Source organism: Bombina bombina, chromosome 4 (assembly GCF_027579735.1).
Source record: "Bombina bombina isolate aBomBom1 chromosome 4, aBomBom1.pri, whole genome shotgun sequence".
NCBI lineage: Eukaryota > Metazoa > Chordata > Amphibia > Anura > Bombinatoridae > Bombina > Bombina bombina.
This window is the reverse complement of record NC_069502.1, coordinates 759,709,416-759,723,117: the sequence shown is the minus strand read 5'-3', so window position 1 is coordinate 759,723,117 and position 13,702 is coordinate 759,709,416.

The following is a 13,702-nucleotide window of genomic DNA, read 5'->3' as shown; positions in this document are numbered from 1 at the left end:
GAGAGAGAGAAAAAAAAAAAAAGGGGGATGGGGGAAGGTAAGGGAACAGGTCTAGGTAGAGGGAACTGGGGAAATGGTACACACTGAAGTTAGATAGGTTCTTCAGGCTGGGCAGAGGCTACTACACTCTGCCAAATAGGGAGCGCGGAGGATAGAGCAACTATCCCTAACCGCACCAAACAGCAGCCCCGAGGGGGGGAGGAGGAGGGAGTGGAGGAGAGATCAACTCTAAGGCTCCCCTCCACCACCGGTGTATAATGGACTTACTCTAAACTTCTCTCAAAGAAAAAAAAAAAAAAAAAAAAGCCTTGGCCAGTGAAACTAAGAACTAGTGGTAAGAGGAGGGAAGGAGGGGAAGGGGAAATGGAAGAGGAGAAGGAGGGAAGAGGGTAAAGGGTAATAGGAAAGGTGGGGGGGAATGAGTAGACCTATACTGTATTTTCTCTCCTAGGACCAGTAAGGGATATATAAGATCCAAATACAACTAAGGAGCGGTGATAAGCATCTGGCGACACCATTAGGTCACATTAAATAGGCAAACATAAACCATTTATATAGACAGCTGCAAGCAACAAGAAATAACAGTATTGGACATTTTAAAAACAGTAGATTAGAGGTGTCTTCAAGATGGGGGGGGAGGTAGAGTACCTAGTGGAAAAAGAGGGGAGAGGAAGCAGACAGTAAGTAAGAGGGGAAGGGGATGGGACCAAAAGATAGGGAGGGGAGGGGAGGGGGGGAAGGGAGGGAAGAGGAGGGGAAGAGAAGGAGGGAAGAGACAGAGAAGGGCAGAAAAGGTGGGGAGGCCAGGGGAGTTAGGGGTGGAAGGGAAAAAAGAGGTGAGGGCGAGTGAGAATGAAGAGAAGGGGAGGGGGGCGCCTAAAGGAGACATGATACAAATTGAAGACTTCACCAGAATGATGGGAAGTGGGGAGTATTGTGTGGTGTGACAAATCAAAAGGCATTGCAGTTCATCTATACATTCTCAACACATTATATTAGACATATCACAATTTCTCCCCTGACCCTCCCCCCTCCAGGAGAACCTCTCCATAGGCATATTTACTACCTGCCAGAGTATCAGTAGACAGCCACAAATGAGGAAGAAATTCTAAGACATCTCTCCTACTATTGCATGTTCCCGAGGAGGGAAAGAGGTCCAGTCCAGGAGTCAGCCAGTAGTTAATGAGTGGAGTAGGGAATGAGGGAGGGTAGGGCAGAGAAAATGGTGATAGTGAAGGAGTGATAGGAAGAGAGGCGGAGAGAGAGTAGGGTGGAAGAGAAGGAGAGGAAGGGGGGAGGGAGAGGCGAGGAAGGGGGGGAGTAGGTAGGGAAGGGAAGGCAATAGGGCAGGAGAGGGTGGAAGGGGGGCAGAGGAAAGAGAGAAGGTGGAAAGGAGGAAGGGTAGTAGTACTTCGGAAAAGTGGGGAGGGGGAAGAGGGAAAGGGTAAAGGGAGAAGGGGGAAGGAAGGGAATGAAGAAAGAAGAAGTTAGAGGGAGGAAGGAGGTAGGGAGAGGGATGGAGTATAGTAGAGAAGAGAGGAGGGGATAGGAGAACAAGGGCAAAAAGTGGCCTTTAGTAACATCACCATATTAGAAAACAACTCGGTATCCTAGATAGGACATTAAACAAACCCACACTAACTGAGTAACTTATAGAAGCATTAAACAATTAACATTTAACAAGATGTTCATTCTTTAGTACGTTACCAGGTCCCTGGTAACGTCAAGGCACTAGGATCAGTCTCAGTCCTCATAAAGAGCTGGCCAATGAGATGTAGCCTACATCACAACCTTCTGGAGCCATGTGTAGGTAAGAGATAGACCTTAGCAAATGATGAAGGGAATTAAATCACCGAACTGGATCTTGCCGGACTGGGACTTGTCTGCCTGGATTCCAGGCCTGAGCTCCCGCTCTCAGCGGGGGGCCTGCTCTCTGCGGGCGGGGAGGGTTGCCATCTTCATTTCCAGTAGGTAGATTCCAAGCTCTCAGCAGGTCCTGGGCCTGCCGCGGAGTAAGGGCAGTGTGTTGAACGCCATCTTTGGTGATGATCAGTTTAGTAGGATATCCCCATCTGTATCGTATCTGGTGCAGTCGCAGGACTCTGGTGGAGTCGTTGAAGCTTCTTCTTTGTTGGAGTGTAAAGGAGGACAGATCTGGATACAATGCAATGTCCTTGAATTGTTCTGGGAGTTGAGGTTGTCTCAGAGTCACTTTCAAAAGTTTGTCTTTGAAGGAGTAGTAGTGGATTCTGGCAATGGTGTCTCTGGGTTTATCCATAGGGAGGTTCTGCGGCCTAGCAGCCCTATGTATTCTATCAATTCTCGCATCATGGTCCTCTGAAGGACCCATAATAGCTCTAAATAGTGCTTGGGCATACTTTTCTAACTCCTGGGGGCCCACAGACTCCGGGATTCCTCGTATCCTAATATTGTTCCGCCTGGAACGGTCCTCTAGGTCTGCTAGTTTTGCTTCCAGCGAGGACACCTGATCTGCAAGATTTTGAGTATAACTGACCCAGTTTGTATGGTCCACTAGTAGGTCTTCCTGTTTGCGTTCTATAATGTCTGTTCGCTCGTTAACAGTAACAATGTCCTTCCTTAGGTCATCAAAAGACCTCTCTAGTTTGTCAAATCTTTTCGCAAAAGACTGGCTTTGTTGATCCAATAGCAGTTTTATAGAGTCAATGGTGATGACTTCGCTCTGCGTGCGGGAGGGTGGTGAGCTCCTCACACTAGCCCGTCCCTCAGATAAGGGAGGGGAGATAGATCTTTCATCATCCGAGATGTCCGGTATTGGTTCTCTGATGGGTTGGAAATGGTCCCGGACTGTATGCTTTGAAGGATGAGAGCCCTTCGACTTCCTTTTGGCTTGTTGTGACATTATAGAGCAGAAATTTTAGGTGCAAATGGGCGATGGGGCAAGGCTTTTTAGAAAGAGGTTCTCAGTTGAGAGGCCTAGCGGCACAGCTGCTTCACACCGGTGGGGAGGGGTGCCGCAGGATTTAGCACTCCATGGCCAGGCTAATTATGCCAGATAATTAAGGAATGTCTCTAGCACCAGGTTACTTCAGCGGTTGGCTGCAGGACAATCAGGCAGATAGCAAATAGCTCCTGGAGGTGATGTTCCTTATTAGGACGTGTCTCTCCCCAGGGAAAAATGCCACCACTGGGCTCAGCCGGGAAAGGGAAAGAGGATATGACCCGCTCTGGGGTGAAGAGCGGGAAAGGGGGGGAAGAGACACTGTGGATCTGCGCCCCCCTGCAGAGCTGATGAATACAGAGGCCTTAGCTCCCAGGTCAGATCAGGGCAAGGGTGTCTAAAGTGGTGTGAAGTATAGTTACAGATCCACTGCACTCGCTATCATTTTAATTGACCAGTATGTGAGCTAAGCAGAGTGGGGGTTTTAGACAGTTGGACTCTTCAGGCCCATATAACCAGGATATTTCAGGAGATGGTAGGTGAGATCAGTCAGATAGGAACCAGCAGGACAAGTCTGCCTCACAGTAGGCAGTATACTTGAAGAGTCTTATAGGTGCCCTGAGGTGTAGTGACAAGAGTATGTTAACTGGGGCACCTGGAGCATGTGAAGACAACTAGCTTACTGCTGTGATTCTAGTCTGTTAAGTAGTGGGCCCTTAAGTAATAAGGTTAGTTTGGTGTGGCCACAAGGATTAATCCCACTCTAAATGGAGCCTTGTGTGCTCCTGTGTCCCAGGAGGGGCAGTGAACTTGTCCGCCTCACCCCTGCCTGACAGCAAATTGGTCACGTGGGTGCGTGTGTGCTCAGGAGCGGAGCCCCGGCCCTCCGGAACACAGTGACCCACAAGTTGTGTAGCTTAATTCTCCTGCCACCCCCAGATGGATGTACTAACTCGATGAGGAGGGGTGTAGCAGGGTCTCCTCTATCTGCGGCTTTGGTGTCACCTCAGAGAAGTTGCCGGTGCTCAGGCGGTTGCTCCCTCTGTGCCGCGGCCTGATTACGTCACTGCCTAATGGCGGTCTTTCGCGCCTCTTCACCGCCGGGTCTGTTGCTTGCCTTAGGTCCCGCGGCTGCGATCTTCTCCAGGTAGGAGTCCAGGGGGATGTCTCCAGGCACCCGGTGTCCACCGCCGTTCCGTGCAGGCTAAATCCGACCTCCAGAGGCCGCCTCAGTGGAGCGTGTGGCCCGGTGCTTTAGCAATATGAGCTGTGGTCTAATTTGAAGTTAAGGAGGGTCCCAGCGCAGGGTTACAAGTTAGTTATCCCCTTACTGTTCAGCAGCCGCTTAAAAAAGGGAAGAAATAAACTGTTTTATGCCTTATTAGATATATGCTCTTCTGGAGCTCTGTAATCACACGTCCATTCGGTTCTCAGGCTAGCTCCGCCCCCCAGAAAATGTGTTCTTTAAGTGACACTATGGTCACACAATTTACTTTAGCCTGATGTAGGCACAGAACCTGCTTTCGGAGCTAAAAGTATTGTGATGGCTATAGTGTCCATTTACTGAAAACTCAACATGTGGCTTGTGGCCTGTGTTACTCTGAGACATGTTAGTATTGCACTATTCCACCTCATATCATGAATTGCATTGTGTTAAGTAGCATTAATGTCAAATATAATTGTAGATGTTTTTGTTAGTAGGCCAAATACCATGCTCCTCATTGTGTACATAAATGTGTGACATTAAAGGATGTTATATCTCAAATACATATAATACTGGTGTGTGGGATGTTACTCACCAGCATGAGGTGCTGTGGTCACGAGCCCCTGGAAGTCCACGGACTGCTTTGATACTCAGGGACCTGCGTATCATCTCCTGCCAGGTGTTGTATTCGGTTTCCAGGGGTGGACCACCGCCTGTTCCCCTCTGGTGCATGGCTTCCTGCCCCATCTTCTCTTTAACCCGCCTCTTGGAATCGTTCCACCTTTTCTTAAGTCCCTCGACAGTCCTCCTCTGTGGAGCCACACTGTTTACAGCATCCTCTACTGCCAACCATGCTGTCTTACGCCTTCGGGCAACGCCTTTGCCCTTCTCCTGACCAAAGAGGGCACTGTGTTTGTCCATGATGGCCTGGACTAGCGCAACAGTCTCTTCAAATGAGAAGTTTGGGCATCTCATGCGCTCCTCCTCTGTGGCCACCTGGCTTGCTCCCTGGGATGTCCCTGGTGTGGGTTCCTCCCTATCCTCTCCCTCCTCCCCCCTTCTGTCCCTCTTCTAAGTGTGCTTGGTCTCTGGGCATCTCCCCTCCCATCATCCCTTCTAACTCTCCCTCTCCCCACTCCACTTACTCCCTGACGGGGACCCCGCTGCTCCTCCTGTCCACTACAATACTCCCCTCCCTGCAACTCCGCTCCCCTCCGCCCTACCTCTCCCTGACATCCTCACACTCACACACTCACACTCACTCCCAGTTCAATCACACACAATCACAACCAAACACTCAGCCTATCACACTGTAAAATTGAAATAAAATGTGTGATGTGTTAGAAAAAAAAAGTGTTGTGTATTTTGTATATGTATGTATGCAATATGTGTGCAATATGTAAAAATAAGTGTAAGTAAATGTACAAGCTTACCCAAACAAAAATCCGACTTAACTAACTATTATGCTGCGCCTCTCTCACTACTCTTACTAATCCTAAACTCACTGTAGTGTGCTGTAGTTCAACGACCAAACACACTGAAGAAAATGGCGGCTGCGCATGGGTTTATATATGACTTTTGAATAGCGTAATTACGTTGAGCATTTTTAGATGGAGTCGCGGGTAATTTTTACGAGTGTTAGCCTAATTTGCATAAAACTACACTTTATTGAGACTTTACGTGGACAAACTACTGGCGTCAGTACTTGTGACGACTAAAATGTGTATTTGCGCACTTTTAGGAACAACGCCAGTTTATCCTACTTACGCCACTTTAGCATCTGACGGCGCCGTATATTGGATACCATGATGTGCGAGGTGAAATTACAGGCGGCGCGGGTTCCCTCACTTGCGCCGAAAACTACGCCGTATATCGGATCGCGCCCATGGTATTTGTTGATATGTATATTTATTTAACAAAGTTTTAAATGTTATCCATTTATCCTCTGTATTTTTATTAGAGAATACTTTGTCCCATTTTATGTTATTTAATGATTTCCTTAAATTGTTGAATTTTGCTTTCTTAAAATTAAAAGTCTTAGTTAAACCTTTAAGACACTGCTTATAAAAAGAGATTTCTATCCCCCTTGCTGAATTACTAGTTTCATTGGCCCAGTTTATATCAGGGTAGTTAAAATCTTCCATAATTACAGCACTGTTATTACCAGCCATACCTATTTGCATTAGTAGTTGAGTTTCCTCCAGGTCACTAATGTTGGGGGGCTTGTAGCATGTTCCTAATAATATTTTTTTTAGGATTTTCCCCCACTCTTTATTTCCACCCACAGGGTCTATACATTGTCGCCTGTATCATAAATATCTTCCCTTATTGTAGGTTTAAGTTTAGGTTTAATATACATGCAGATTCCTCCACCCCTTTTATTATTCCTGTCCCACCTAAATAAAGTATACCCCTCTAAGTTAACTGCCCAGTCATTTGAATCATCCCACCAAGTTTCAGTTATACTGATAACATCATAGTCCTCTTCTGCAACTAAGAGCTCCAGTTCACCCATTTTACCAATCATGCTTCTTGCATTTGTTGTCATACATTTAATTTTCATGTGCTTTCTGCTGATACTTGGTGTGCTTTCCTCCATACTTTCTAATGTGACATTTCTTAAGTCATACCTTTCTTGAGATATTAAAGGAGTGACATATTCACAGACTGATCTCTCTGTTCTATTGTGTTCTAACTGACCCTCCCCCACTTTGCCTAGTTTAAAAGATTCTCTAAACATGCTACCATCCTTTTCCCCAACACACCTGCACCCATGTCATTCAGGTGCAATCCATCCTTACTGTACAAATTGTACCCAAGTGAAAAGTCAGCCCAGTGCTCTAAAAAGTAAAACCTCTCATTTTTACACCATGTTTTTAACCATGAATTAACCGCCCTTAGCTCCTTCTGCCTTACTGAGTTAGCACACTGCACTGGTAATATCTCAGAAAATATTATTTTGGAGGTCCTTGCTTTAGGCTTGCTACCTAACTCCCTGAAATCATTTATATATATATAATCGCCATAGAACAGGCTAACAATGATATTGAGCTGGTTGTTCGTTCCTGTGAGTGCATTTCTCTCTGTGTGTATTTAGTCTCCCTATGTGAAAAAGGGTAACCCAGACGTGGACCCCTTGCTCAGTGTGCTTAGAGGAATACTGCTACACCTCACTGACGAGGCCCAATGAAGGCCGAAACGATTGTCTGGGGTTGCTGTGTTCCTTGTTCAGAGAGGAGTTGCCTGGTATTTCGGCGCTGGACTGGCTGTAATGGGCGGGGTCAGACTGATATTCTACAGGAGAATTCTACTCTGTGATAAGCATTACTGGGCTAAAAGAAGTTGCACCCAGGTGGTGAATCGCCATAGAACAGGCTAACAATGATATTGAGCTGGTTGTTCGTTCCTGTGAGTGCATTTCTCTCTAGTCTCCCTATATATATACATATATATATATATATATATATATAAATGTGCAGCATTTCCGTGATTGCTTACATGAATACCTTTGTTTTTATTGTTAATTAACTTGTACATGAAGGGTTAATTCCCAGAGTATAAATAAGTGTGTTCTCCTTCGGGAGACATCTCTATGAATAAGCGCTTGTAGGGTGGCGCAAAACACTTCAGACAACTCACTTGTTGGCTTTTCCATGTCTGTCTGGCTCTGTAAGGGTCATTTTTAAAATGTTGGAATAAAAGATTGGATTTTACTTGATCTCCTGAGTCGCTACCTCTGTGTTATTTTTAAGATGGGGTAAATGCTTACTAATTCTGTTGGCTATAATTATGGCGTATATCTTCGCATCGGTGTTGATCAGTGAGATGGGGCGATAGTTACCCGGCTCAAGTGGAGATTTGCCCGTTTTATGAATAAGGGTGATGTGGGCAGATAGTAGCTCTTGAGAAAAAGACCCATTGCCATCTATTGTGTTAAAGAGCCTGACAAGGTGTGGTGCCAAGATATGTTTGAAGGTTTTATAGTATATATTAGAAAAACCATTGGGTCCAGGACTCTTTTGAGAGGGCAAGGAGTCTATGGCCTGCATGATTTCTAAGGAAGTTATAGGTTCCTCTAAGAGATTGGAGTCTTCCTGAGAGAGAGTGGCCAAGTCTGCTTCATTTACATATTCTTCCATATTACAGAGGTCTTCTGGGGATTAAAAATAACTGAAGTTTATATAATTTCCGATAATAAGCCTGAAACACTGTAGCAATACTCCTACTGTCTTGTACCTCTAAATGTTCAGGAGTGATACATTTATGAATGTATGAGTTGAGTGTTCTTTGGCGTAGAGCTCTGGCCAAAAGTGTGCCTGCTTTATTACCCTCAGAAAAGTAAAGTTTTTTTAAAAAAAAAGAAAGCCCTTTGCTAGGCTTCCTTTTGTAGGAAAGTCTTAAGATTTGATCTAGTTGTTGTCAGATCTTGGTATATTCATGTGTCTAAAGGATTTTGAGAATGTCCATCTTATGTATTTAGGTGTTATATTCCAATCTCTTAGACCTAAAAAGAAGTGCTTCATGTTTGAGAAATGTACCTTGTATGAGCGTCCCACAAAGTACTAGGGTTAATACATTCAGTTTGATTAGTCGTAAAGTATTCAGTTAATGATTGGGAGATCTGTTCTTTTATAGTGGCGTTTCTAAGAAGGGATTCATCTAATCTCCAGCAATATTGGGTTAATGGAGCAGTGGGCCAGGAGATTTCCAGGGTGATCATGGAATGATCACACCATGGGGTGGGTGAGATAGCAGTAGAGTCTGCCAGTTGTAAACTGAGCTGGTCTAGGAATATATAATGAATCCTGGAGACATTTTTGTTTCGGGTGGGAGTAAAACTAGTATTCTCTTGTTCGCGGATCCTGCAGCCTCCACACGTCAATTAAGGATTAGGTTTTGAGTTTGGAGTTAATGCTCTGTAAAACCGATGAGGGAACACTGCTGCGCCCATGAGAGGAGTCCACCAAGGTTGAAAGCGCTACATTAAAGTCTCCTGCAAGGACAATGACACCCTTTGCCAAAGTTAGAAGTGTGTCTAGGGATTGTTGGAAATACTTTGCCTGGCTTTTGTTGGGAGAATAGATATTGACATGGGTGACCTGTTGGTTGTATAAAAGGCCTATAAGGATGATGAGTCTGCCCTCCTCATTTTGGTGTTTAGATATTAGTTGAAATGGTAGACGTCTGTGAAACAAAATACCTACTCCATTTTTCTTGGAAGTATTATGGATAAAAAGTGTGTTTACCTTGTATCTAAGCCTCTGCAGACTTCCCCTTATCTCAGTGTTTTTGACAAACTTGAATTTTAACCAATCATTGTTGACTCATAAATGACTTCAGGGGAGTGAGCACAATGTTATATATATGACACATGAACTAGCGCTGTCTAGCTGTGAAAAACTGTCAAAATGCACTGAGATAAGAGGCAGCCTTCAAGGGCTAAGAAATTAGCATATGAGCCTACCTAGGTTTAACTTTCAGCGCTAGTTCATGTATGTCATATAGGTAACATTGTGATCACTCCTGTGGAGTTATCAGTCAGCACTTATTGGCTAAAATGCTGGTCTGTAATCACAGAGGTAAAATATGTATTAGTATAACAGTGTTGGTTATGCAAAACTGGGGAGTGGGTAATAAAAGGGATTATCTATATTTTTAACCCCTTAATGACCGGACCATTTTTCAATTTTCTTACCCTTAAGGACAAGGGCTATTTTTACATTTCTGCAGTGTTTGTGTTTAGCTGTAATTTTCCTCTTACTCATTTACTGTACCCACACATATTATATACCGTTTTTCTCACCATTAAATGGACTTTCTAAATATACCATTATTTTCATTATATCTTATAATTTACTATAAAAAAAAAAAAAAAATATGAGGAAAAAATGGAAAAAAACACACTTTTTCTAACTTTCACCCCCAAAATCTGTTACACATCTTCAACCACCAAAAACACCCATGCTAAATAGTTTCTAAATTTTGTCCTGAGTTTAGAAATACCCAATGTTTACATGTTATTTTGCTTTTTTGCAAGTTATAGGGCAATAAATACAAGTAGCACTTTGCTATTTCTAAACCACTTTTTTTTTCAAAATTAGCGCTAGTTACATTGGAACACTGTCAGGAATACCTGAATATCCCTTAACATGTAAATATTTTTTTTAGAAGACAACCCAAAGTATTGATCTAGGCCCATTTTGGTATATTTCATGCCACCATTTCACCGCCAAATGCGATTAAATTAAAAAAGAATTTCACTTTTTCACACATTTTGTCACAAACTTTAGGTTTCCCACTGAAATTATTTACAAACAGCTTGTGCAATTATGGCACAAATGGTTGTAAATGCTTCTCTGGGATCACCTTTGTTCAGAAATAGCAGACTTATATGGCTTTGGGGTTGCTTTTTGGTAATTAGAAGGCCGCTAAATGCCGCTGCGCACCACACGTGTTTTATGCCCAGCAGTGAATGGGGTTAATTAGGGAGCATGTAGGGAGCATGTAGGGTTAATTTTAGCTTTAGTTTAGTGTAGTAGACAACCCCAAGTATTGATCTAGGCCAATTTTGGTATATTTCATGCCACCATTTCACAGCCAAATGCGAGCAAATAAAAAAAAACTTTAAATTTTTCACAATTTTAGGTTTCTCACTGAAATTATTTACAAACAGCTTGTGCAATTATGGCACAAATTGTTGCAAAAGCTTCTCTGGGATCCCCTTTGTTCAGAAATAGCAGACATATATGGCTTTGGCGTTGCTTTTTGTTAATTAGAAGGCCGCTAAATGCTGCTGCGCACAACACGTGAATTATGCCCAGCAGTGAAGGAGTTAATAAGGTAGCTTGTAGGGCGCTGGCAGGGTTAATTTTAGCTTTAGTGTAGAGATCAGCATCCCACCAGACACATCCCACCCCCTGATCCCTCCCAAACAGCTCTCTTCCCTCCCCCACCCCACAATGGTCCCCGCCATCTTAAGTACTGGCAGAAAGTCTGCCAGTACTAAATAAAAGGAGTTTTTTTTATTTTATTTTTTTTAAAAAATGTATTCAGCTGTAATGGAGCCCTGCCTTAGCCCCCAACCTCCCTGATCCCCCACCAAACAGCTCTATAACCCTCCCTGCAACTTAATTGCCGCCATCTTGGGTACTGGCAGCTGTCTGCCAGTACCCAATTTGTCCCCAAAAACAGTATTTTCAAACTTTTCTGTAGTGTAGCAGCCCCCCATCAATACCCCCAACCCCCCCCCCCAGATCTTTTTATATTTATTTTTTTTAAATGTTTTTAACTTTTTATTTTTAACTTTTTATTTTTTAACTTTTTTCATTGGTGTCAGTGGCCCTCGCAGGCCCCCCTGCACGCTCCCGGCACCCGGTGTGCACATTGCAGTTACAGGAACCGGATGCCGGGTAGCGATGGGCCGCCTCCTTGCTACACTCCCCCCCGGAAAACAGCACCATCATTACCGGTGCAGAGAGGGCCACAGAGTGTCTCTCTCTGCTTCGGAGGCTTGTTAAAAGGTATTGCAGGATGCCTCCATATCGAGGCATCACTGCAATACCCTGAGAGCTGCTGGAAGCAATTGCGATCGTTTCCAGCACTCTGTAAGACAACTGACGTACCAGGTACGTCTATTGTCATTAACAGTTAGTTTTTGCATGACGTACCTGGTACGTCAGTTGTCATTAAGGGGTTAAACAATAACAGTTTTGGAGTAGACTGTCCCTTTAACTAGGCTTAATCCCTCAGCAGGGGTTGAACACAGAGTTATAGGCATATGCAAATGCTTTAACACATTTTTTTCTGCACTTTTATGTCCATTTAAATAGTCTACTTTTTGTTTTTATTTTTGACTACAGTTTGCTTTCAAGAATGTTTTGGTTTTAATTAAACAACATTTGTTATATACAGAAGCTGTTCTAATCGTGGCAAAGAACCTGGACATGGTAATATTTTCACTGGATTTTATATCACTTTTATTTATATTTTAATAGCTGATTGTTCTTTATTTTTATAGACTTGTTTTGCACTTAGGGTTTCCCGCAAAATTATGTCACTTGACTCCATAAAAACAACAGCAATATCAAAAGCTGAATATTTACAGCCATGCAGATCTGCCTTGCCATTTAGCATTGTCAGCTGTTGATCACAGGAATACTGAATGTTACTTTACCCCTCATTTGCCTGCCAATAGAAAGCATAAAACAGTGATTTTACCCCCTTACAAATAAAAACACACACAAACTAATGGTCTGACTCAACACCCTGACTGTAAGTAAAACACAAAAAGCACTGATTTGAACCCCTTGTTTGCCAATATCACACACACAGAGCCATGATTTTAACTCCAATACCTACCAATTATGGGTGAGATTACAAATGGCGTGCTACATTTTTTTTTCACATACTACAAATTTAAAGTAAAAAGTTAAAGGGACAGTCAAGTCCAAAAAAACTTTCATGATTTAAATAGGGCATATAATTTGAAACGACTTTCTAATTTACTTTTATCACCAATTTTGCTTTGTTCTCTTGATAGTCTTAGTTGAAAGCTAAACCTAGGAGGGAGGTTCATATGCTAATTTCTTAGATATTGAAGGCTACCTCTAATTTTGATCATTTTTCACCACTGGAGGGCATTAGTTAATGTTTTTTATATAGATAACATTGAGCTCATGCACATGATTTTATCTAGGAGTGAGCACTGATTGGCTAAAATGCAAGTCTGTCAAAATAACTGAAATAAGGGGGCAGTTTGCAGAGGCTTAGATACAAGATAATTACAGAGATAAAAAGTGTATTATTATAACTATTGTTTATGCAAAACTGGGGAATGGTTAATAAAGGGATTATCTATCTTTTTAAACAACAACATTTTTGGTGTTGACTGTCCCTTTAACACAAGCAAAATGTGATACGCACTAACTTAAGATATTGTGACCACGTTATCTTCTCCCCATAGACTTCAATGAAGCACACTTAAAAAAAACTAACACTTATTGTTCGCGCGCTAACCCGACACCAAATTAGATAAACTGCACTAAAGCCAAAAGTAGTTATGAACAATTCACATTCCAATGTTCTTCACATAGATTTTTTTTAATTTTTAAATATATATATATATATATATATATATATATATATATATATATATATGATTATTTTTTGTAAAATATATATAAATATATACATACTGTATGATTCTTTTTTGGTAAAATATAAATCTTTGGACTTCCAGTAGGCGGACACTGAGAGTAGCAGCAGGGAAACAGAGCTCCTGCTCCAGATATCTCAAAAGCGGAAAAAATACTCTTTTTTATTGGGAATTTCTGCTTACTCTCAACCTAGCCTATATCCTTGGCAGACCATGCTGCCTGGAATGAATAAATCGAACAACTAAATTCCCTATCGTTGGCAGGAGTTGGTGATCTCTCCACCACCGAAGCCCGACTGAATTTTGGCTAAGTGCGCAACTACAGCGCACCGATTGCTCTATCAGCAAACTGGCCACTGGTGTCCTGGTGGCAACGGGAGTACTCCGCCATAGTATCTGGAGAATCAATTGATCCCTCTGGACT